The 24,152-nt window shown below is 43.5% G+C and overlaps 1 protein-coding gene across 1 annotated transcript in view; it reads right to left on the bottom strand.

Annotated features, from left to right (window-relative positions):
* The window catches only part of LOC149340657 (uncharacterized), a 38,876-nt gene that overhangs the window by 2,595 nt on the left and 12,129 nt on the right, over positions 1–24,152 (bottom strand). Inside the window, exon 2 of the transcript XR_016283638.1 lies at positions 12,050–12,124. The gene's annotated coding sequence lies outside the window, so the exon portion shown is untranslated. The remainder of the gene's footprint in view (positions 1–12,049; positions 12,125–24,152) is intronic.

Consider the following 24,152-nt stretch of genomic DNA (forward strand, 5'->3'; position numbering starts at 1 on the left):
GGTTGTGACCCCTTCTTCTATATATATATATATATATATATATATATATATATATATATATATATATATATATAATAACCCAGTATCTCAGGTTCACTAAGGGCCATAATACTTTTTATTCCATGCCCCTCCTCTTACCCATTCAGCTTGATATACGAAGCGCGTCAAATGACCAAAAAAATGTGGAGCATCAAACTGAACGATAAACATACAGCGGCGAGCGCAGTGAGCTATTGCATACTATGAGAGATGAGCAATTTCCTCAAGAAAAAGTTTTGAAAGAAAAGATGCTATCGTAGGAACTTGCGCGTTCTTTGGCCAGTATTGCACGGACACGAGAAAAACGAGCAAGCAGTAACAGTTGAATGCTAGAGGAATTTGCAACGGTTCCTATCCCCGAGTAATGAGCGTCCTTGACACGATGCCTGAGACGAGAGGAGGTGCTGCGACTTCAAACCAAGATGAGAAATCTTTTACGGACCATTACCCGGTAGCGCCGCTAACAGCAGCCCGGAAGTGTTTTGGGGCTGTCGCTATTTTATTGCCTCATTGGACGGAGTTTGTTTGAATTTTGCTGCCTTTCTTTGCGTATTTTCGTAACTTTAGTAGCCCATCCGCGAATGTCACTCAGCAGGAAAAAATGGCGTGTGCCCCTTGTGTCTTGCCAGAAGGGAGGGAATAAACAGTAAAAAAAAAATCTGTGTTTCGTGCAGCCTTGTAAGGAGAGCCATGAAAGATCTTATCAAATTTTCTGCAAAAAAGCAATCTTCAACGTTACAAGAGTTTTTTTTGTTTAGAATGGTTTATAGGTCGTAAAAACTTAAGGTACTAAGCACACTCACCGCATGACATGGCACGGATTTCAGTCAAAGTTCTCAGTTCAGCATGATACAATGTCTACGTTATGAAAGGACTCCATACCTCGAGCTGGCTCTGAAAGGATATCTTGTGGTCTATTTTTACGAGCTTAGCTACTTACCAAAGTGGCTTGTTTTGAAATTTTAGTACTCCAGTTACACCATAAAAGTCGATTGTTGTCATTCAAAAGCGGTGAGGGTTTGGACACTGACCTGTGTGCTGAGAGAATATTCAATTTTACATAAAATTTGTCGTATCATACTGTTTATTTTTACAAGAACGGTAATTGTATGTTGGTATACTTACTTCCTCAAAGGTTTCAAGACGAGACATTATGTGAGGGAGTCGGCGTTTCATGCAAAGATGATAAAAATAAGAATTACAAGAGAGGTCTCGGATGAGTCGCTTGAATGCTTGTGCGTGGATGATGATGGAAACCTCGGTGAGCAATTCATTCTTGTCCACGCTGTGCGCAGGAGAAATGATTGCTGAAAAGTCACCGCATGGGCTTTGGGGGAGACATTGGGTTACGGTGGCTGGAACGGGCGATGCTGGGGGCTTTTTTTGTTTACGAGTTATGCGAAAGCACAAAATGAAAGAAAACATTGCGAAAAAAGTTTATGAGTACTGTACTGCGGCGCTATGCTAGTTATTTACTAATAATGTAAAAATAACAATATTACAATATGCCAGTAAATAATAAAATAAATAAGTCGTACTTCTTGTCTTTAAGGAAACCAATGCACACGATGCCACCCGCTAAGCGAAGCGTGCTCGCTAAATTAAAGAGGAAATGAAATTTGAGCGCAAGTGTACGAAGAACTAGTCGAAGTGCCTCAGGCTGCGGGATAACCCAGTGATCAAAAGCACGCTTTGCAAGAAGGGAGGAGCCATGCTTGCTCTAAGTAGATAAGATTCTCACTAGGCGTCAACAGCACGTTTTCGGCTTTGGCCTTCTGTTCTTGAGATGCTCTGACCAGGCAAAAGTTATTCATGTTGCTACTTCTTTGAGACAGAGAAGGTAACTACCCTCGCTGCAAGATATGCAGGAAATACGCAGAATATTTCCCGATTTTATTTTTGAAAAATAGTTGTTTTACTCGATTTGCGTAATTCGTACAACGGCCGTTCACTTTGAAGTGTGTGCTCTGTTCTTGCTTGCTATTAAATGCGAAAACCTTTGGAGCAGGACTCAACAGTACTTCCCGTGGTCTGGGGCGCCTGTTCAGAGCGTACAGGTACAGTCCAGATTCCCTTTATTGCATCGGCGCTCAGCGGGCGTTACGGCATATCATATGGGCGGAGCTCTTCGTGTGTTTAATGAAAAAAAAATGAAAGCAAAGCTTTTCTACTTCCAACATGTTATTCAACTGGCCGTACACTGAAGGCATGTTAAGCTCCTATACCTACTGAAAAACAGTAGCGTAAAAGAACACGCAGTTGCGGTTGAACCGAAAAGCTCCACGGACCTGATTTTGATTGTTGCTGGTTTCCGGAAATGAGCTCGTCAGCATTCAACAGATGAAGCTCGGTAGGTCTCTTTCGATGACTTCTCAAGAACAACAACAGTGCTGCTGGAGCGATGTGATAAGGACTTTCAAAGGCTGTCATCTCCCGCTTATTTTGACGCCAGCATTGAACGATGAGAGGATACAAAGAAATGGTTTCTTTCAATAACTGAAAAGAATTAAAAGGAATACTCACGAAAGTGGCTTCTGTTTCCAAAGGAGAATTTACGTGTCTCTACCGTTCGATTGGCAGAGTTTAATAACACATTTCCTTTCTTAACAACAGCATTGTATGCATAAAAATAAATAAAACATTCATGGATTTCTATTTGTGCGCCTCGTTGGTGTGCAAGTAAGCTACTGGGCTCAATATTAAAGTTAATCAAACAGATGAATTAACAGCTGATTTCAGTTTTCACGGCTGCCAGATTGGACCGCCTTAGCTGGTATAGAAACTCCAAACAGTTGTACAACAGCTCTCGACAGCACACTTAGTTGCACCTTTTCTTATCCGCAAAATTCACTCCACGAAATCCGAAACATCCGGCTAGGTGATGGTGTTTTTCTGTGAAAAATGTTAATGCTTTCCACGATCTCCTAGTTTAAGCTCAGTTGACCAGGAAATTAGGCACATAAATTTTAACACCAAGGCAATTCTAGTGAAAACTTCCGATTGTTTCTGTCTCAAAGAAGTCAATAAACCGAAACATGATACATTCGAGAAGCTTTAGCAGCCTTCCGGCGCAGCATGCAACAGCAAACGAGGAGAGCACCTCTTTCAAAAGCAGCACTTCGCATCGCTGCGTCCGAGGCCGCAGACTTGAATTCATTCAGCTTGAGCGCAGCGCTTTAGGGGCACAAACCCCTTCTGTGCCCATTCACCCACGTAGCGGTAGAGTGCATCAATGAAACAATCAATTTAGATGCAGATGCGAAGGCCTTATCGCGAAGAATAAGGCATTTTGGTGAGAGAGAGAGAGGTCGTTTAATAAAGGCGTGAATATTAGTGCCTCTGATGTGAAGTTCCTGCATTTACCATTCTAAGTTATTCCTTTTGTGTTTTCGATGCTTATTTTGACTTCATCGAAATTCCGGGTTCGATCCCTGCTTCGGCGGCTGAAGTTCGATGAAGGCGAAATTCTAGAGGCCCGTGTACTGTACGATGTCACTGCACGTTAAAGAACCCTTGGTGGTCGAAATTTCCGGAGCCCTTCACTACGGCGTCCCTCATAGCCTGAGTCGCTTTGGGACATTAAACCCCAATAAACCAAACCCAGCTTATTTTGACTACCATCTTTTTCTTAGCTTTCATGTTTTGAAACCAAGAGCAGGTGTATGCATACTTCATGTTGATAAGACCGGTGCAGCACATTTTTCATTGATACGTAAACAGGGCGTATCCGGTTGTCCTACATAGTTTTTCTGTTTTCGTCCTTTAACAGTGGGGCTGCTTCAAGATGAATAACCAACTCGGCTAACTACCTGCAATATTAGAAGGTTAGGCGCAAGAATGGAAGGATTCTCTGCCAATGTCCTTGGTTGCTTAAGTGCAACCACATACGCCCGCTTCTGTACGTGGAGCTGGGCAGGGCGTCAGTTATCCCAGTTTGCTCCCGCAGCTTGAGCTGCTGCTGTATTCGGCTGCTTTTCTTTAGCTTAGCGACATGTTCGACCTCCTTCTCATCATCCTTTGCGCCTGCGTAAAGCTGCCAGTGTCGCTATAGTCAAACCCTTTTCTGCCCGGGTAAAAAACTTCCCCACTGTTTCCTAACTGAAACTCATCAAGTTTCTCCGTAGGGTTGTAGCACTACTCCTCCCGAGCACGCAAAATTCTGAGCGAATGTACCAGAAAGAAAGGCCAAATATGTGCGCGATATTGATGATTCATGCTGTTCACCGCTAGGTAAGAGCCATAGTCGGCCCTTCTTGTGCTCTTGGGAAACAACTACTAGCTTGTTTATGGGTTTAACGTCACAATGCAAGCTATTAGGGACGACAACTACTAGCGAAATAAAACTGGCGCCCTCTGTCATCAACGTATCAGCTTAGTCGCAAGTGGGTGAAGTTGCCCACAATAATGTACCGACGTCCGCCTCTACAGAGAATCAAGAAAGAATCAGGTCGCTCAACGCCCGTTCTTCTGAGACTTCACTAGTAGGCCGCATCTAAGAGCACTGTCACTGCCTGCCGGGGAACGGCAAGGTCTCGGCTCATATTCAGTGGACCCCCGCGGCTATCATGCACAAGGGACGTGAAACTAAACTGCTCACGAGGCGGCTGGCGCGAGGCAAACCGAAAGTCCATGGACGCTGCCAAGATAAGATGTGGCCCCGTCCATCTTAGACCACCCTCACTGTTCTCCTACTCCTCTCCGTATACCGACTCCCTCATCCCCCTCATTAAACATGCGAGAAGGGTTTTCTTGCGCGAGCAGGATCCGATGTTTCCCCGGGCTGGTACCTTCAGCCTATACCGCCCTTCCTATGCCCTCGCTCCCAAAGCGTGAGCTGAGGTAGCGGCCACACCACTCTTCCGGATTCGATAGCGCCGAATAAAAATAGTCTGCCCTAATTTGCCCGCTGACATCTAACGTCGATCAGCGTAACCACATCTGGACCTGCCCCGGCACTGCGAACATCCGCGCACGCTACACCTCTGCCCTCCACATCCTGACATAAGAAGAGTGCATACGGACGCCAGTGACAATTACAAGGTACACCTTTGTTCACTGCTACACTTCGTTTCGTAGTCTGGCGTTTTTACCTATACATATTCCTCTAATTTTCTCCGCTCATCAATAAAGATTCGTAAACAAATTCATCAATATGACTGACACCAATTCTACAATGGGCTATTACAGCGCACTCCGTATTTCACAACTGAGATGGCCAGCAGTAAAACAAAGAAAAAGCAGTAACTGACAAATGTTTTCATGATTAAACTGCTCGAAAAAAACATGGACAGAGACAGAAAACACGTACACACATAGAGCGCATACTGCGCTCTCTGTGTATAAGTGTTTTCTGTTTCTGTCCGGGTTTTTTTCGCGCAGTTTAATCATGAATGACAAGCACCAACTAGCCCGACAGAAAACCCTCCTTGACAATTGTTTAAAGCGTTCGGTTGGTCGATGGGAGAGTTGCTCCCATTATACTCGCATTGATTGGAATACTAGTCAGAACGCTGAGGCAAGTTTCTTTTTCTCTACGTGGCTAGAAATTTGCGCGGAAGTTTTAGAGTTCAGGGCCGTAGGTTCTACAGCAGTTCCTTCTTAAAGGGAAACTGAAGCGGTTTTAGAATCTGATGAGTTTAAGTTTGCCGAATGTGCGAAATGTGCTAGTGAAGCCTGCGAAATCGTTTTGCTCTAGTATTTGAAATGGTGGCGTAATTGCCGACTAAATTCGTCGTCGGCGTTAAGCTTCTTTGAAGTGCACAGCGACGGGCAGAGGCCCCGATAATGACGTCACGTATGACGGCACTACGTTTCCAGCGAAGAAACGGCTATTCCATGGAAGAAAACCGACGCCATCTAAGGTGAAGCTCAAAATGCACTGTTTGGCGCCATCTGACGACGCACAGCAGCATGCCGGCGTAGGCAGCGGACATCTGAAATTTCGGCAACAATGGCGTCACTGTCGAGTTTCCTCGCACTCCTCCACCGTAGTGAAGAGAAGCCTAAACATAGTCGCAGTTTTAATCGACGATTATGTCACCATTTTAAATGCTAGGTCAAAAAATACTTAGCATGGTTTATCTAGAAGCTTTATAGATTCGAATTCTTGAATAACCTCGAATTCTCAAGAAACCGTATCAGCTTCCCTTTAAGCTTAACCATCAGATTCGGCAACAGTTTTTGCGTCAATATCTCTGCCGTTTAGAGGCGGTGGTCAGGAAAAATTACTCAGAATTAAAGATTTTATCGCAAAACTCTGCCTTGCTTGGGCCTGCGCCCTTACAGCACTCCGACCCATTATTCAGGCGAAAAACCACACACTACATACCGCAGTTGAACAAAGTCAGGACATCACTGGGATCAGGCAGCAGCTTTTGTAATAAATAAATTCCAAGTCTTATGCATATCTTGCTTAATTTTGATGGCATAAATGCCGTCGCCGCATTCTGCCAAAGAACGGAAATCACAACACTGTCTAACTCTGTTACGAGGAAAATGTTTCCTTCCGGCCCATTATATCGACTTTCAGAACCTAGACACTAACTGACTATTTATCGACTGGTTTTATTTTGAAATATGTTGAGTGTGAAATAGTTCAGTCATTTATGCGCCATTTTTCAGGAGGGCACTTACGTTGTGCTCCTTACTTAATGTCATTTCATCGGAAATTGAGAGTTATTGCTAATAAACACGTCATTCTGAAAAAGTTACCGAGAAATTAAGGCGCCAAATCTTTGATAATGAAGAGGTATAGAGATTTAAAAAAATGAGAAATATAGTTGTGCTTTTTTCGATGCAACCGGAAGCGAATAAACAATTTTGCCGTCCGTGCGTTTACTAAGATATGTAATTTTTTACTTATTACAACTATAACTAGAGTTGCCCGTACGAAACCAGAGCAGCCTCTCATGATTTGGTATACCAAGCCGCAAGCCGGCAAATATAATGGCGTCATTACGTTTATACTTCCGACCAGCATTGCTGTAGTCGCCCTAACATAAAGATTTTCTGGCGCACCCGATATTTAATCTTCATTTAGCAGATAATATCGGGGAAAATTGTTGGGAGCAATAAATGGTGTTTCCATTCTCAAGATTTAAAAGCTGTTTTTCTGCTCTTACAGATGCACTGCACTGCTGTATCTTTATTCAAAGGAAAATAATTTATGGCGATATTAAGCGATGCTTTTATTGCATAAAATTAATGAAACGCAGTTTCCCGACGAATTAATCCGCTTGTCTTTGTATCTATATTCTGCGTATCAAGGACAAATTAAAACAAAAGATGACGGGACGCTCAAAAAGAAGGAAATAGTGTGAGGGCAGACAAGACGCTTAGTTAAGCATTTTTCTCCAAAACGAATGTGCTTCAGAGCTTGGCTAAAAGGCTGTGATTGTACGAAATTCGGTTTAGAAATTGTTCATTGCCGCCTTATTTAGGTAGCTGACTACCGGGGAGCTCTCCACACAAAACCACGGAAATTATCCGCTTTCGTCACTGATTTCTTCGACGAGGGAGGGGAAGTTTTGGGCAGCATAGTTGTATGAAGGCGCTATCTTGTTAAGGCAACTTGCTGTTCCTTCAAGATGCCTTAAGAGATGGCGAAAGAAATGATCGATAATCGTCCCGGTTGTTTAAAAAACAAAAATTCGCCAAAATTCCGCGCACTCGTCTGTTGGCAGGTAAATAAAAGCTGCGAGTTTGAGACAAGGTACCGTTTCGCGTCCAGATTCTTCAAGTAGTTCCGGAGATTAAAAACTTCTGCTCTACTAGAGCCAACCCCAGTATTCGAACTATCCCCATGCGTGTGGTTGTGCTAATTAAAAAAGCCCATCTAGACTTATTTTCACAATGAGGTATTTTTGTCATAAATTGTATTCATATTTAATTATTTATAATCTCCTTTTACCCACAAATCTTAGCAATTTTTCGCTCCTACCTCGCATTATGGATAAGGCGAGACACAGCAATGGCCTCTGGTACCACTCTTTGTTTCAAATACAACACGCAGCCCTGAGTATGATTAAAGTGGCGAGGAATATAATGTTCATAAATTGATTGAAACTAATAGACTTAAAGCGTCTAGAACAGAGAGAACTGACACCTTCTTAGGAATCACAAGTTGCACGTCTCCAACATTTGTCACTGCCCACTCCTTGTAAAGCCTAGTGAGGTTACCAATAAAAAGACATCAAATGCGTGTGGAGAGAAGATACGCGTTTTTTTGGCGAAGGGTCGCAGGGATAAGCGGTTTTAAGCGAATAGGGAAACGGCACAGACAGTAACCACGCTCACAGACGCAAAGAAAGCAGCCCACAGACGCTACAGCGATTCACACCTGCGATCGATATCACTTAGGCGAGCCTAGAGAGAATACAAGAGCTGCGTACGGGGGTCCGCACGTAATTGCAGGCTGCGTCTCGCCTCCGTTCTCGAATCTAATGAGGCGGATAATGTTTCCCAACAAAGGGCTGGCGCCTCCGCACACGCGGCTACTACCCTTCGTCTCCGTATCCTCTAGCGGCGGCTCACACGAATTAAATGCTGCCGAAGACTTGCAGTTTTGAAGAAAAACCTTTTTTCACTGTATGCGTGCCCATTACATTCTTCTCGCTTTCGGGTTAAAATGATTCTAAAAATTTGTTTTCTGTGCGGCACTGCATAACCGAGCGCGAAATTACTATTCGGTGTCTTCCTGTTGCATTTTTTTTTTTGCGCGCCTAGGGTTTTCTTTCGCAATTTCAGATTTAATCTCCTTCAAATACAGTACCTTCTTTCTGTATTTCATTATTTTGTCGAGGGACTTGCTTTCTAAAGGAGAACTCAATACAGAAAAATTAGCAAAATTGTTGCTCGTTCTAGGAGGTAATTAAATAAACATATTTGCGCAGAAATGACCGAACAGAGGCTTAAAAACGATTTTTATAACTTACAATTGCGTGCTTCCTATGTGTATGCGCTTTATTTCCAGCAATTATTGGTCTTTCCAGTGCGAAGAGGGTATTAAATTTTTATGTGATGCGAAAAAAAAAAAGACGTCCTAATTAGGCCGATCCTGAGAGGTCGCTCATGCTGACCTGTGTGTACGTTAGCGCATAAAAGAGTTGTCTGCGTTTTGTTATTTCGGCTGTTCCCACCAAGAAGTAGCGCATAAAACACAAGCTATAACAGATTTGGTTACAAGAAATAATGCATCAGGAGAAAAGCACGAAAATCGAAGCATACAGCAGTGAACTTCACAGCGGTACTTCAAAAGGGTGGAAATTTGGGCTGGTTGGTGCATGATCTGAGGATAAAAAACAGCGCAAACGGGGACGAAGCAGAGAGAGGGACACGACGCTGACTAACAACCAAGTTTTATTGCACGTTCACAGGTTAAATACCACTCGTTCGTGCAAAAAAGGAAGGGTAAAGAAAAAAAGAGAAAGAGGGAAGGCGTGATAGACGAAAACCACGTGGCATGAGATTATGCATTCATACATAGATAGTCAATTTCGCTGTCACGAAGTGAAATGGAAGGGATGCTGACTCACTCTTCACCATTTTGCCGAATGTTGATGGCTTCTTCAATTTCTCTCGTCCGTTGGTCTGGGTAGGTAGATATGATTGTGGTGTTGCCAAGTCGAGGAGCACATTCATGCTCTCGGCAATCTCTTGCCAGTTCACTGCTGATGGCGCCTTTCAAAGATCTTTTATGCTCTTGCAGCCTTTCATTTAAACAGCGCCCTGTTTAGCCGATGTAGGTGTACCCGCATGACAGTGGTATCTGATAGACGACGTTTTTAATGCATTTCACGTGCATGTTCTTGTGCTTCTTTTGGCACTGCTTCCTTCCCGTTCGCTCACTATTTATCTTGGCACACATGCTCCTTAACTTGTTAGGTGCTGACATCAGCACTTTTACGCCAACGTTTTCGCCTACCTTCTTGAGGTTGTGTGAAAAGCCATGAATGTATGGAATTACTGCATACGGCTTGCTTTCTTGTGATGTGGCCTTGATCTTTTTCCTGCCTTTAAGCTCTTGCAGTACTCCTTCTGCGACACTGGATAGTAGCTGCGTCGGGTAACCTGCTGCTTCCAGCCGACAAATTTGGGCGTCGAAACTAGCTTGTACTTCATGGTGGCAAGATCTAGTCAATGCGGCTTTCATTGCTGCTTTCACTATTCCCCGTTTGATGATCTTGGAGTGGGCTGAGGTGTAAGGAAGCAGTCCCTTTTTGCTTCGTGGTCCGTACCGCCAACAAACATGACTGTCTAAAAAGGTTAGCGTCAAGTCAAGGAATCGCAGAACGTTGTTTTCTGGGAGTTCGCTCGTTATTTCTAGTCCTTTTAGTTCTTCTTTGAAAACGTCAATGATTTGGCCAACGTGCTGTTGCTGTCGTGCTGTCTCGTCCTCTTTATGCTGTCGTGCGGTCGTGCTGTCTCGTCCTCACTGTCATGCGGGCACACCTACATCGGCCAAACAGGGCGCTGTTTAAATGAAAGGCTGCAAGAGCATAAAAGATCTTTGAAAGGCGCCATCAGCAGTGAACTGGCAAGACATTGCCGAGAGCATGAATGTGCTCCCTAACTTGGCAACACCACAATCATATCTACCTACCCATACCAACGGACGAGAGAAATTGAAGAAGCCATCAACATTCGGCAAAATGGTGAAGAGTGCGTCAGCATCCCTTCCATTTCACTTCGCGACAGCGAAATTGACTATCTATGTATGAATGCATAATCTCATGCCACGTGGTTTTCGTCTATCACGCCTTCGCTCTTTCTCTTTTTTTTCTTTCCCTTCCTTTTTTGCACGAACGAGTGGTATTTAACCTGTGAACGTGCAATAAAACTTGGTTGTTAGTCAGCGTCGTGTCCCTCTCTCTGCTTCGTCCCCGTTTGCGCTGTTTTTTATCCTCAGATCACAGCGGTGATAAAGTGGCAAAACGATTACGGTGCATTTGTGATCATACTGATATAAACGCATAATATTTGCAACACGTTGACCTGTTTGGTTATGGGGTTTCCCTAGATCATTCAGAAAGCATCAGGTCGCGAACTTGAACAATTGGTCTGAACTGTCCTGAATGAGAAAGTTTTCATTTTTGATTACTTACCATGGCGGCAAGATAAATCATTCTGTTTCGCCTTTTCGCTCCATCACCTTTGCTTCTAAAGAGAGCCCTCTACATCTTCCTTATGAGATCTCTAACAAGCACAAAATGCTGTCCTGCTGAGAAAAAAAAAACAGGATCGAAACAAAATGTCTAAAAAATAGGAAAATGAAAGTTTCTTTCGAAACCTTTAAAATAATAATGACCTCTTGAGAGGAAAAAATTATTTCATTCGACTTATTTCTAGTTGTGCAGTAAAGTAAATTAGCAAAAATTTTTATCCACATGCTCTGACGGCTCTGCTCTAAAATCAGAATACAAGTAAAGAAAGTAAAGCAAATCTGGCCTCTGCTAACCTGTCCTTCATATCCCGTACTTCCTATTTCATGTAATATGTTCTTGTTGTTTCTGTTTTCTGTTTCCTTTATAAGCTGTGTTTGGGCACTATGATAACATATTATTATGTTGAACGAAATGGCAAATATTTACAGTTGGTTTTGGCGTTCCTGTCGCCACCTGATTTCCGCACAGCATTTCTACACAGTAATCCGCATAGTTGTTGTCAGCTTCGCCGATTCACTGCATTATTTTTAAAACTTCAGCTTATGTGTACTGAAACACTGAGCTCACATAGCGTGAATACTATTCGCTTTGTATGTTGAAAGAATATTATCCAAGTTTGCGCAGCTGGTGCAATATGCGACAATATAAATTGAAGGCGCATGATGCTAATTAAAGCAGAGCGTTACCCCACCCGCAGCGCATATTATACACTGTCTAAATATATTCGACGATATTGCAGCATATGAGTTACCGCGGATATAAAACAAATTATACACATGGAGCAGTATGAGTACGACCAGTGCACGAAAGCCATTCCGACCTCAAAACGAGCCAAACCAGCTACTCACCGAGCCTTTTTCATGACCACCGCTGCGTCTGCTGTAGTAGACATTGGTGGCTGTGCTTCGCAGGTGCAGTAAAATCTGCAAAGGAAGTAATGGTATTCAGCAAGCCTCGACCGTAGCGCAGTGAGAAATCCCTTCATTCTTCAAATAAGATTTATCAAAAAAAAAATATGTTCCTTCCTCTCCGCTCAAAGCCTAGTTTTTTTGGTCCGTCTTAGCATCCATTAGAAGCGAGACGAAACAAAAAAAAATCACCATCTTTGCCGCTAGTCTAGAAGAGCGTGAATGAGAAACGACCCACTACTTTGAAGCCCTTAACTCGCCGAGTCACAGGACCTAATCGACGTCCTATCTTGGCTCTCAAAAATATTACGAAGGAGACAGAAGGCAAGAAAGGTATAAGAATTCATCATTTAAAGTAAAACTAAAATGCGTCAGAGACAGAAGAAGAAAATAGATATGCTCTAGATCATCCGGTAACCATCATGGTTCCTTTTGCCTCCACATAGGGACAAGATAAATTAGGATTGGTTAACGTCGCTAACTCGCGGGGCTGCTTCCTTTTCTAGGATGCTTGCCCTTCAATGAAGCAAGTTAAGTGCAAAATTAGTCAGCATCAGAAGAGCCACATATTGAAGCCTTCTTACAATGGATATGCGATATTGGATCACTCTGGCGACCATGAAGTGAAAACGAAAAACTTTCTGACATCGTTCTCCCCGCATTGCTTAAAATGTAAAAAAAAACGATGGCCATACAGTGTCACACACCATGTCCTTGTGAGTCTGGCGGCCACTGCCTGGCTTGCAACATGGCCGTACCTGACACATTATCAAGCGGGTTTACTTTACAGCCTACATGTCTCTAAGCCACAGTATTTCTTGGCAGGAGGCGGACGTGGTAGTCCTCGGTGAGGAAACACCATACTTACAAAGTTTAAGCTGGAGAAGTTCACTCAAACAGCTATAACTTATAATGCTGACAGCTGCTGCTGGAAACTCTGCTTATCTCTGTGGTGCCGTAACACAAGCCTCGAATAAATATGAGTTCAGGTCCAGTTTGCTAGCTGCCTTTGATTAGCGATGCGACACAAACAAAAGATAATTGACCTGCCCAGGACGCATGCGCAGAAGCCCGCGTGTAACTTAGGTCAAGTGTTCAGCTTGCTCAGAAGACTAGCCAGCCGAATAAGAAAGCTGAAATTAAGTCTCTCGATAGGGTTAAGGAATAAAGCAATTTATCAGATGATGTTGTCGTTCCTAGCTCCCGCATACAGCAAAAGAGTGGCCTGAAGAGACTCCAGCCTCTCCTAAAATCAAATACCCACTGCCCCCCGCCCTCCCTCCCTCCCTTCAACTCTCCTGGAGCCGCTCTCTTTGTGGATAATCCGTCCAGCACTCCGTTTCCCCTTCCCAGTGCAAAACTTCAGTTTGGACCTTAGCGCTAGAAACAAAAAATCATGACTACGTAACTGCGTGGGGTTCCGTGGTCCACAAATGCTGGTAAAAAAGCAGCAGGCGAAAACAAAAAAAGAGTTGATGGGTACTGATTTTTAAAAATCACTGAATCTAAAACGAAAGTACATAACATGAAAATGTTCGAACCCGCTTCCGGTGACTAGGTCTTTCTGGTGTTTCGAATAAAATACCCTGACTATTGTTTCAAACAGCCAACTCCTTCCTTCATTTTTGCTTAGACGTTCTCTCTGCAGATTCAAACGATACACTAGAATGAGTACACGAACATTCTGCTGCGCGACGTCAAAACTAAAAAAATTTTAAAAAATCTATTCTCACGCAAAATTTATAGTTTTTTTTTTTTGCTTTTTACAATCTTGTTCCTTCCGGCAGCTGGAGCGTGTCTATTCTTCCATGCGAACAACTTGTGCCCGTCAGAGCAAGGCTGTGATCCGGGTGCTTCCAAAAAGCTTTTTTTTTTTTTTGAGTTGGCGGAGGAAGGGCATGTGCGGCCATTCCGTCATCTGTGTGCTGTTGTTTTTTCGAACTCGAGCTTATCGAGATTTAAAGCTTAAGTTTTTTTTCTTCTTCTTTAGGTCAGAATTTTTCTGCCGTCCTAAACTATCTTTACAGCTGTTTACGCATTTGTTTTTTTAGTTTGAGGCCTACTGAATTTGCTTCCAATCACATGTTCAGACTAGAAATAAGAGAATCTGTAAGAACGCGACTACCGATGATAATATACCTTAAAAAACATGAAGTAACTAAATAGCTAGAAGTACTGCACACAGCTAGATATGGTCACATCAATCATATCGCACATCTGAATACATTGCCGGTTGGTATTTTTCCTATGGTCTGTTCGAGCCTCGGCATGAGCATTCGTTTTACAGCCCGCGTGAAATTCCCGAACTGCGTAAAATTTCCGCCAAGAAATCTTTTTTTTAATGATCACTTCCTTCCAGCACCGATTCGTTTTCTCTTGTTGTCGACTTTATGTATTCGTCTCCATACACTGGAGCTTCTTCAGCACCGTCAGTTCGAACAATGGTGAATGTCAGGGTGTTTCCCGCGCACCGATGGTAGCGCAGTGCGCACAACTCTTGCGACGTTAATTATTCACAATCATCATTTCTTTTTTCGCTCAACGACCTATACTGTTGGGAAGATTGAAATCAGTTATTGGAGTTAAATGTACTTCACTCCAAAGTTAATAATCATTTGAAGGTTGTCACAGTAGGATCATTGTGCTGGAGCGCGCCAAAGTATATCAGAACACACTATTTGTGAAGATTTCTGCCTTTAAAATAAAACAATATTGACAAAAGGGTTGCCACCAGTAAACGCGAGATTGAGCGACAACTCTGAATGTATTTCTACTTAATATTTATTGTGGTAGAGAATATGAGAGCGACCTAATATCTGTGTAGCTCTAGGGTACTCTTTTTTAGTTTTCCACACATCGCAGTTTTTCGTCTAGATCTACTCGTCAGTCAGCCGCTATGTAGCAAAGCGCAGGGCCAGAGTTCAGAGTTTTTAAAAGGACATCTACTTAAAAAAGTTACGAACACTTGACATATCAATAAGTGCATCTTCACCTCAAATCAATGCTGGGTGAAAAGGACTGCGTTCTTTGTAGCATGAGTAAATATTTTCTGATCAGTGATTAAAGTTTTGTGTATGAGAATAAGACGTACTTTCTGTAATTTCATCTTCGCATTTTTACCAAATAGGTTTGCCTTCTTTTGTTAGTAGGAAGCTTTGTGTAAGGTGTGCATGTCCAATATGAGGATGGTGTAAAATAACTTCTGCGGAACGTTCCTGGTGAGTACAGGCTTTCCATTCACCAAGTACGGGCTTTGCCAAATGCAGTTTGTTATTAACTTCATTGGCTTAAGTTTCCTGTCATTTAACCTTCAAATTACTGGGTATTAATTTCATGCAGTCTCTACAGGGTATGTTGAGTTTCTTGATTTTTTGACTTTTTGAGAGCACATAAGTCGCCTGTTTCATTATCGTCTATCCCAACATGGCACGGCACCTAGCAGAATTTTGTTATATGTCCCTGTGGTCTGACTTTTTCTATATTGTGTATTATGTTTCCTACTAAGGGTTCGACTGCATTTCTTCAATATAATGCCGTGAGCACGCGAAGTATATCCGCGCAGATTATGTGGTTTTGAATACTATTATTTATTATTCTACCTAGAGTTACAGAAACTTCATAACATTAGGCAGTAAAAACGGATGCGCAGCTAGGCAGCCTTTCTAGTTATTGCCAGTTTCCTTGCACAACCATGCTTCCGACATATTGTGCTGTTTTTGAGCCACGAATGTAAAAGTTTTATATAGTTCACACGTTTTTTTTTTCTGTAGCACCCGGTATTCCTGTAATATGTGTTCGTGTGGTATGTTCTTTTTGGAAGTGTGTTAACGTGAAGTAACGTACAGTGGGAACGCTGTACCATGGGACCAGTCGATCAAGCATTGAGGCAACATTAGGAAGGCTGTCCAGTACTTCCAGGTTTTGGCAACTATCCTTGAAGCGAGAAGCAGAGTTCTGATTGATTGCGGTTTATTGTTGGACAGTGTTCTGGAGGGGCACCTTGTAACAATTATGTAACAAATATGTTTCGGTAGGGATCTTATTTTCACTGTGTATGCGCTTGTGAGAATCGTTCTGCTGTCTGCTAGGGTGTGTTCATTTGTTTATACGTAAAGGCAAATTTATGGAAGATGTTCTGTGTTTTCCGGTTGAGAAGACAAAGGCATAAGTTGTGAACTAGGTCCAGTCGTTTCAAATATCAAGGCTTGGCTGAACCATAACCCACGGATCGATAACCTAAACAGCAGCGCACTGGAGAGCGACAAATCTTCAAGAGGCACAGTCTATCGGAACCCCAGCGTTTTCATGAAAGTACCTTGAGTACGCTGAAGGTTCGAGATGCTTTAAGTTTTCTATGTGAAGTAGGAATGTGAGCTTCTGTCAAATGTCATGCACAGGAACTTCTTTTTATGTTTTACTGGCAACACAACTTCATTCAGCTATAAGGTGCGGTCGGTATGTAAGCCTCCTTTGAGCGAGAACAGCACAGTTAGTGATTTTTGTAAGGACTTGAATCCGTTTGTATCTGCCAAATCGGCCACTTGATTTACAGTTTTTTATCTGTCTCTTATATATTGATAGGGTGGAGAACGTATATATAATTTTGCGGGTTATTTACATACATGGAATACATAATTTAGCTGAAGATTATTTTTGCTAGGGAGTTTATTATTTCTATGAAAAGTGTAGTACTTAAAATGCACCCCGGAGGTACACTGTTCTCCTGGAGGAAAGTCGCTCATACTGTAGTACCTAGACGTGCTTGGAATGAAAGGTCTGCTAGAAAGTCTCTCAAGCAGTTAAGCATCTTGCCCCAGATACCTAGATCTGCTAGTTCACGGAGTATGCCGAACCTCTAAGTGACATCGTATGCCTTCTCCATGTCAAAGGAGACCACAGCACAATGTTGCTTGTCTATGACGCCTCCCTAACTGTGTTTTCCAGACGGACAAGCCGGGTCAGCAGCATAGCACAGCCACTGACCGACCGCGGCGGCATATCGAGCTTTTTCGCATGTTCAACTGTTTACAGTGATGTGGAAAGTTAGCGGTAGCTATTGATATGGCGTGTCGTGGGTCTTTATAATGGCTCTAGGATGTTCTTGAACTTCAGGAAACAGTTTCTCATGGGATCCAAGGCGTGATGGGAGTCGTATGCCTAGGAGAGCTGCAGCAAACTGTCAAACTCGTACAACAGCGTTGTCCAGACTTGCTCCCTGGTAAAGCGTACTTGAGTGCCATTAACACATAGGGTCTTAGAAACAACGCTTTAGGGCTACTGCAAGCAGGCTTGCAAGAGGACGAGGCTCACGAAGTAGGGGATTAGCCATGAAGCATTTTTATTCACATTTGCAGCTTCTCAAATCAGAAAAGAATTCGTTTGCAAAAATATCTTTGTCCACAAGGATGCAAAAATGATATCAATTGCTCCTTTTGGAGCTCCCCCGAATAATATAGGATTTTATGTTTCATGCAGCGGAATATTGTCTGCTCTTTTATATTTATAACAGTTTAGAATAAAAAGTAAACACAGGGACACAGACAAAATCTGCGTAATGTAGGAAGCGAAAAATGTGCGCGGCCGAGGCTTCACTTTCAAACTTAGGCAGCCCTAAAGGAGACTCTGCTTCATACGACCTTTTCGGAATGCCCCACCATTCATTACTAAGCGTGATAGACAATAGCTCCCCTAATCGGCCATTAATTGGAAGCAATAGTTCTCTGTATTATTTTTTCTTGACCTCAATTCACTTTTGGTGAGCGGACATGATACCTTTCATTGCACTGGGATGTCTGACGAACCAGGCGTCGTCACTGAGCCGGCAGCTGGTTATATATCTCTGACCAAGCTGCGTAGCTATCTGCATGGCTCATTATTGCCTCACATGTGGCTGAGTCCAACAAGCCTCCCATATCTCGGTTTTTCTTCTTATTGTCCCCAGTTGCCTTCATATTGTCGTAGCCAGATAATGATTATCTCATTAACATCCTTTCTCTTCGTTCTTTTCGTCTGAATGCAAGGCTTTTCTTACTTTCAAGGTTTTTTCTTACTTTCAACCTACGTACACCGCCTCTGCTAAATGCCCCAGATAACTCAAAGTGGTGCATAATTTCACTGAGAAACTAGTCCTCCCTTGCTGGTGGCGCATTACGCAAGCCATATCACTTTATGGACCAGCCTGTCTGGAATATACCGCCACCTCCCACGGAGCTTGCAGTTATGATCCCCAGCCCCCTTATTCTGAAGAGGCGCAGAGCGTAGGTGGTAAAGAAAATGCTTCCACTTATTCTGCTTGCAACAGACAAAAAAATTGTTCTCGTAATACTTGACGAAAGAGTAAGTGCCGCAAAGTTAGCAAAGAAGTTTCGAACGTCTTCACGCACTGGCTTATTGCTTCAGCATGGAGCAGAAAAGTTGACTTCCTGGATTTTACTGAGAGCGCTTTGCGAAAGCAATCTTCTCCAGCCATCTTTAGCCATTCTAAGGGCATCATTTCGGCGGAACGAAGTTTGAGGTACGAGCACACTTCACCGCGAATCATGAGGGTGGGCGTGTAAGACGCTGCGGGCGTAATTTGATCATCGTGCATAACGCAACTAAGGGTACGAGACGAAACACGGAGGGCTGCTCTATGAACCAGACAGTTATGAACGTGAGGCGCATAGATGCTGCTGTGCATTACGAGGGAAGCGCTTTTTTGCCTTCATTCATGAGATGCGCGGCTGCCGACACAATCGTGCTGATAAATCGTTTTTTATAGGTGCTACGCCGATAGTACAAAAGAGTGAGGACGTAATCTCTTGCGGATAAATGGCCTGGATAAATCTAATTTATATAGTGCGGATGGCAGCATCAATTACTCGACGGAGAACGTGTTACGAATCCCATCCGAAGAGCGAATAGTCACCACAGTTCTAAGCGTTGTCGTAGAGCACCTTACGTAGCGCTTAGCAGGCCGCTGTTATTTTATGTTAATTTATATTTCTCAGCCTGATGGTTTGGTTTGGTTTATGGGGTTTAACGTCCCAAAGCGACTAAGGCTATGAGAGATGCCGTAGTGGAGGGCTCCGGAAATTTCGACCACCTGGGGTTCTTTAACGTGCACTGACATCGCACAGTACACGGGCCTCGAATTTCTCCTCCAAAGAAATTCAGCCGCCGCGGCCGGGATCGAACCCGCGTCTTTCGGGCCAGCAGCCGAGCACCATAGCCACTGAGCCACCGCGGCGGCCCTCAGCCTGAGACAGTTTACATCGTTCACGTAACTTTCCCCACGTACAAATCCATCATGTGAAAATATGCCGCAACAATTTTGATGCAGTTTTCTTCTTTCACAAGAGCTGTCTATCAGTTCATCCTTCGTCCTGTTCCTAGCGCTGTTCGTTTAGGTTTTGCTTTCAAGTATAAAAAAAACCCTCCCTTCGGCAACCACTGAAGCGTTTATCACTAGCAGACTTAGAGCGGGAAAGGCCACATTGCTTGCTCTGGGCGAAAATGGCTAACTGTGAGGAAATTGTGAGGAATAATTGTGAGGAAACTGTAATATTGTAGGTACTCTTATGAACATACTGATGCCTAGTAGTTAAGACTGCCTAATATCAAAAGAGTGCATCTACGATAATGCATAACTTAAATCTACAAGCGACTAAGGAAGGATCTGAGGTGATATAGAATATAAAGTTGCAATCTTACGATATGCAAAAAGTGTATTCATAAGTGACTTCTTGTTAAAAAAAATGTGCTAGTCCAGAATTGGCCACATGCGCATAAGCCGCAGAAACGCAGTGGTTTTGAGTTTGATAGGTAACAGATGGAACCACCCATAATTTTCATCAATACGACTGAGGTGGATTGCGAATTCGCGGCCATTAGCCACCAATACAGTATAATCTCGACTAAGCGCTGTAATTTTCAACACGATTTTTGCTCGAGTAGTGTTTTTTTTAAATTTGATCATGCGGAGGAACTGCTTAATTGTTCCACACAGTCACACGCTTTGTCTTGAACCTAATTTTATATCCCTTTAACATTCTTTATCATAATCGTAGTCGCTGCTACTCTGACCCGGCTTCTCACTACATTCATGAAGGAGGCTTCAGTTACATGCACTTTAGTGAAAAGTCCAAGTCCGTAACTTAAAGCAAACCACAAATTCAAAACGCGGGAGCAGACGAGCTCGAACGACGCTTTTCTTAGCCGCCGCGGTGGCTCAGTGGTTATGGCACTCGACTGCTGACCCGGAAAACGCCGGTTTGATCCCGGCCGCGGCGGTCGAATTTCGACGGAAGTGAAATTCTAGAGGCTCGTGTACTGGCGATGTCAGTGCACGTTAAAGAACCCCAGGTGGTAGAAATTTCCGGAGCCCTTCACTACGGCGTCCCGCATAGCCCGAGTCGCTTTGGGACGTTAAACCCCCAAAAACCAATAACCATGCTAGCCGTCCTGTCGACGTATCTTCGTGGGTTGACGTTTCCGCCCCCCTCTGAGTGCAGGCGTATGAATTCCGCTTCAAATGGCACAGAGCTCAACAGCGGTGATAACTGGATGATAAAGCAACTCTAACTGCAACTGCAATTTTCAACATTTGGAAATCTAATTACAGTTTTAAGCACACTTTGAATTCCAGTTGAAGTTATTTCTACTGCAATTTCACTTTTTGAATTGTAATTGTAATTTCTAATCGAATTCGAATGCTAAATTTTTCAGTTCTTTGCTTGTTTTCTGACTCCTCCTCCCACTCCGTCTGTGTGCATCTGTGAGCTCTTCGCATTCTCCTTGGTGACGTCACGGCCCTTTCTCCTCCTCCCCCATCCACTTCTCTTCGCTCCAGTGTGCACGCACAGACGAACGCCAGTTTATCGTTCGCTTCTCGTTACTAGTGCGCATAAATTTAAATGACAGTAGAAGGAAGCTCTCATCTGACAGATGCCCGATAACTGTGCTGAGCTTGAAAATTTATACGCATGTAAATTGAACTCTATGCTTTCCATATTTTCCCACAAATTATATGTTCGCAAGTTAAGGGGAGGACCCACACAAAAGCGCGGCCGTCAGCCGAGTGTATGCGCTATATCGAGCTACGACAACATGATGCCCCATTCAGTACCGGAAGCAAGCTTTCTTATCAGGGAACTCTGCTGAACTCTCTTACGAGATTTTTGTTGCAGTATATCGGCAGGAGGAGATACCCAATGAAACTTACCTCTGCATCACGTCTTCCACAACGATTCGCACTCGTGTAAAAAACAAACGTGCATCAAGGCTTACAAGATTCCCGAATAGCATGTTCTAGAATACTTTAAATGTCTGGCAGCCTTTCAAAGATGTGCAATCACTTGAATTGCGTGCAAGATAATTTTGAATGCTTGCTGATAATTTGGTTTCGTTTGGTTTGGTTTATGGGGTTTAACATCCCAAAGCGGCTAAGGCTATGAGAGACGCCGTAGTGGAGGGCTCCGGAACTTTCGACCACCTGGGGTTCTTTAACGTGCACTGACATCGCAAGCACAATCCGGCAATGTGTAATGAATGAAATCCTCAGAGTAATGCTAATTCATTGCCGATCTAATGCTAATAACATCAGTCTATAAGCATCGCCTGATGACGGATGGTTTAGTTCAGTGTTAAGAATTTTCATCACCTAATTTACATTTCTCATATCGCATTTAAATTCTGGGTGGTATCAACCCAAAACATGACACTGTTTCTTTTTCAGTGCTATTCCAAACGGTTTTGGGACCGCAGCCCCTTTGATGAGAAAAAAAAAAGAATTTACGAACGCAGTTTAATTTCTTCGCAATTAAAATTGGGCAACATATTAGCGCATAAGCCAATTCTAGCAGCTGTTTTAATTACTATTAGTAGCTTGTTCGGATACGGAAAGGTAACGGGAATCGTTATCTTTTGTTATCTCAAAATTGTTATCCAAAAAATCCCAACATTAAAAAGCAGTTCCAACAAAAAAATTGCAGACCCCGAACCTCATTATGAGTACTCATCACGAGACCTTAGTTGACTCATAGGAATCATCTAGCTGAATACTCAAAACCAAACTAGGTATGCCCTTGGTAACTACAAAAAAAAAGAAGGGCTCTTTTGCACACCATCGCCTGGCGTAGCAGTCGCCGGTGTTACACTTCGAGCTCCGCGAAGATTATTCTGCATTCAAAGTGGCTTTCTGAAGACATAAAACTGCGCAGGAGACAGGACACAGAAAAGATGCAGACAGGACGAGCGTAGACTAACAACCAGTTGTTAGTCTAGTTCAGAATGTCTTACCAACTAGCCTCTCATCACACACTTCGAAGTGGCCTCTTTATACAAGTGTCTGTCTGTTCGTGAGCATACGTGCGCATATGTTTTGGTCTACTTCGTGCATATTCGTGATATTTCTTCACTTCTGGATCGATTTGCACGCACTACCGGAATGACTTCTGCAGGAGATCTTGTTCCTGGTCCTGGGCCCCTACAGTCTGTTCACGTCAGCATCGCTCTCTTTTTCATGTCCGTTGTAGGAAGCGGCTCGGCTTCAGAAGAGCTCAAGGAGAAGGGATCATGAGAAAAGCCAATGAACGCCGGAGCTCCGGGTGGCTAAGAACGCCATTTATCAAGCTCAGCTAGCCTGCTGAGAAGCGTCATCCCTACGTACACGGGTAAGCAGAAGCTGTATATTCCATTCATGCTTTTCAGTGCCTCCGGTCAAACGCGTCTTCAAAGCAGTGTTGAACCGGTTGAATAAGAAGCCTGAAAGAGCACCTTTGCCAGTGCGGCTAAATCCTTCGACAGCTTCTGACGTCTTGGTTACGGCAGCAAACTTTTCCTCGGTGTAGGTTAGCAGATTCACCATAATATCAAAGTATGAATGATAAAGACGTTTTGATACTTGGGGGAACATGGGCTTCTCTTGGAAAATTTTGATTACGGCTCAGTGGCCGCTTCGAGTCAAGCCGGAAACTGAATCGACAGTTTCACTTTATACTTTCTATGGAGTAGTAATGTGGGTTTTGCTACCGTTTGCTTTTAGAATTCTTTTCTAACCCTTTCTTTCTGAGAACAAGGTGCCTGTTATGCGTGAACAATCACCTACAATGGGAGGAGCCACCGCTACTTTTCGCTGCTCTTTTAAGGCGAAAGCCTTTAATGTCTCATCGTTGTAAGCAGCAGTTGTCGACAGAGAATGTCACGCTTTTCAGTTGGTCGAAACGGTCGTGACGTCACAGTGCGCCAATTTCAAACAGGGCCAATTGTACTTTGGCTAGTAACCATGCAACCAATTGAAGGGACCTTATAGTGATGATCCAAGTAAGTGGGACTGAGCTTAGTTAATTGCTTAATTACCCAATTAGCCTAATTAACTTCTCTAGTCAGGCCATATAAATAAATAAAACCTAGTAAGAAATTGGTCGAGCTCGGGAATCGAACCCCGGTCTTCGGAGTGCGAGACGAGCATGCTATCGACTCCGCCATGCCAGCTCGATGGCTTGGAATGAACAAAGGCACGTCTAGTGAATACGGTGTCTTCGCTCACTGCCATACTCCTCCCTTCTCTTCCGGCGAGGTTTCGGTGTCCACCGAGATATGAGAGAGAAATACATTTCCTTTCCTCAAAACCCAATTTACCGACGAGCGAGGCATAGAACCGAATGGGCGATGGCGTTCTATGGACTCCCTGGCAGCGTTGCAAGACGCTCTCGCGTTCCACTCTTAGAGGCGAAGCTTAACATCGTAACCACACATCAGTGACCACACTTTAGGTCAAAAAAGTGCACCCCCCCCCCCCCCCTGAATTTTGACGGGTGTCCACCGAGATATGTGAGACAGTTACTGCGTAATTTTCTTTCCTCAAATACAATTTTCATTTTCTTCATTACGGGCCATCTTCGTCTTTCTTCTTTCACTCCCACTTCCTCCGTTCCTCTACGGTGCGGTTCAGGTGTCCACCGAGATGACAGAGATTTACTGCGCCATTTCCTTTCCGCAAAAACCGTTGCGTTGAAACGGCAAGGCATCGCGCCGAACGGGTGGTGGCGTTCCGTGGACTCCC

This window comes from Amblyomma mixtum, chromosome 6 (genome assembly GCF_055824585.1).
Source record: "Amblyomma mixtum isolate Tamu chromosome 6, ASM5582458v1, whole genome shotgun sequence".
Classification (NCBI taxonomy): Eukaryota; Metazoa; Arthropoda; class Arachnida; order Ixodida; family Ixodidae; genus Amblyomma; species Amblyomma mixtum.